Here is a 1,391-nt window from a genome sequence, read left to right on the forward strand (position 1 = left end):
GGTGGGATGAGTGCGGCCGGCGGATCCAGACTCGGATCCCGGTTCGCGGCCAGCCAGGCTCAAGTTCGCGCCCTGCTTAGAGGGGTAGGCGGTTCTCTACAGGAATGCAGCTTGTGAAGTTGGGGTGAGTGCGGTCCTTGCCTGGTCCCCGCGCTTGGCCACAGCCACGTTCGGGCGGCTGCAAAACGTGATGGGGAGGAGCGGGGACTCTAGTCAGGTCTGGACCCCCACGTTTGCTTTGTTAGCTTCTTTATGGGCGATCTCAGGCCAGGGCTTAATCTCAAAATTTGTTAACTAGTCTGGAAGATGAGAATAATAGGAACACCAATCCCATGTGGTTGTAGAGAAGATTCAAGGAGGGAATGCAGGGAAGGCCTCTGCCCTGTGTTGGGTGCTTCCTAAGTCTGAGTAGTTATAGCTGTTGCAGAGTCGACCACGTTGTACGTTCTGGGCGTTTGGGGCAGGCCTCTTGAAGCCAGAAATTGTGGATTGGGGACTGCAAACCAGTGTTTCCTGAGGGCCTACCATGCATTTATATGCCCCTAAGTTACTGTTCTCTTCATCCCCACCTGGGATGGGGGAAACTGCAAAATCAGTTATTTGTTGAGTAGCTACCATGCAGGAACTCATGTTGGTTGCTGCGTGAGGACCCAGAGCAGATCTACTGTAGCCTTGCAAGATTTCTCCAGGTAGAATTTAGGGCTTCTCTCCTGTAAATCCTCACGGCACTTTTCTTAATGATACTTACCCTCCCGAATTGTGCTCTGTTTGTCTAATTTGAGAGTAGGGACAATTAACTTTGTACACCTAGTAAGACCTAGTACTTTTACTGTTTTGTGTGTCAGACACTGACGAAACATTATCAAGAAGGCACTGCCGAGACACTGGAACACGTGAAACATGGACTTTTCCAGGCCCAGGGTGGTTCTTATTGGTGTGCAGAGTAGAAGCATCTTGGGATAAGCGCTAGACGGGGAGTCAGGACACTTTGATTCTGCCACTGTCTTTATAACCCTAGACTAAGCCGTCCTGTCTTTGTCTTCTCTGTCTGTAGGGAGTTGTACAGCCTGGTTTCACCTGAGCCCTTAGTTCTGTCTTCTGAAAATGTTAGGAAATTATTCTGATAACTTGAGTCTTGGAGGTAGAAAGCCTTCCACATTCTCACCTACTTTTCCCTTGAGTCAACTAACGTCTACTTTTTCTTGGTCCCGTGACACTGGTTGCACTTACATACTATATCAGATTAGAGCTATTTGTCTCATATACACTGGATTTCTGGGACAGGTCTTTTCCATCAGCCTTCCTGGAGGACATGTTTTAGTACCTTGTACTTGGTGCTAGTAAAAGTTTAAGGATTTAGATTTAAACAGTTGTGGAAAAATTAGCAGGAG

The sequence above is a fragment of the Trichechus manatus genome, unplaced genomic scaffold (assembly GCF_000243295.1).
Source record: "Trichechus manatus latirostris isolate Lorelei unplaced genomic scaffold, TriManLat1.0 scaffold00130, whole genome shotgun sequence".
Classification (NCBI taxonomy): Eukaryota; Metazoa; Chordata; class Mammalia; order Sirenia; family Trichechidae; genus Trichechus; species Trichechus manatus.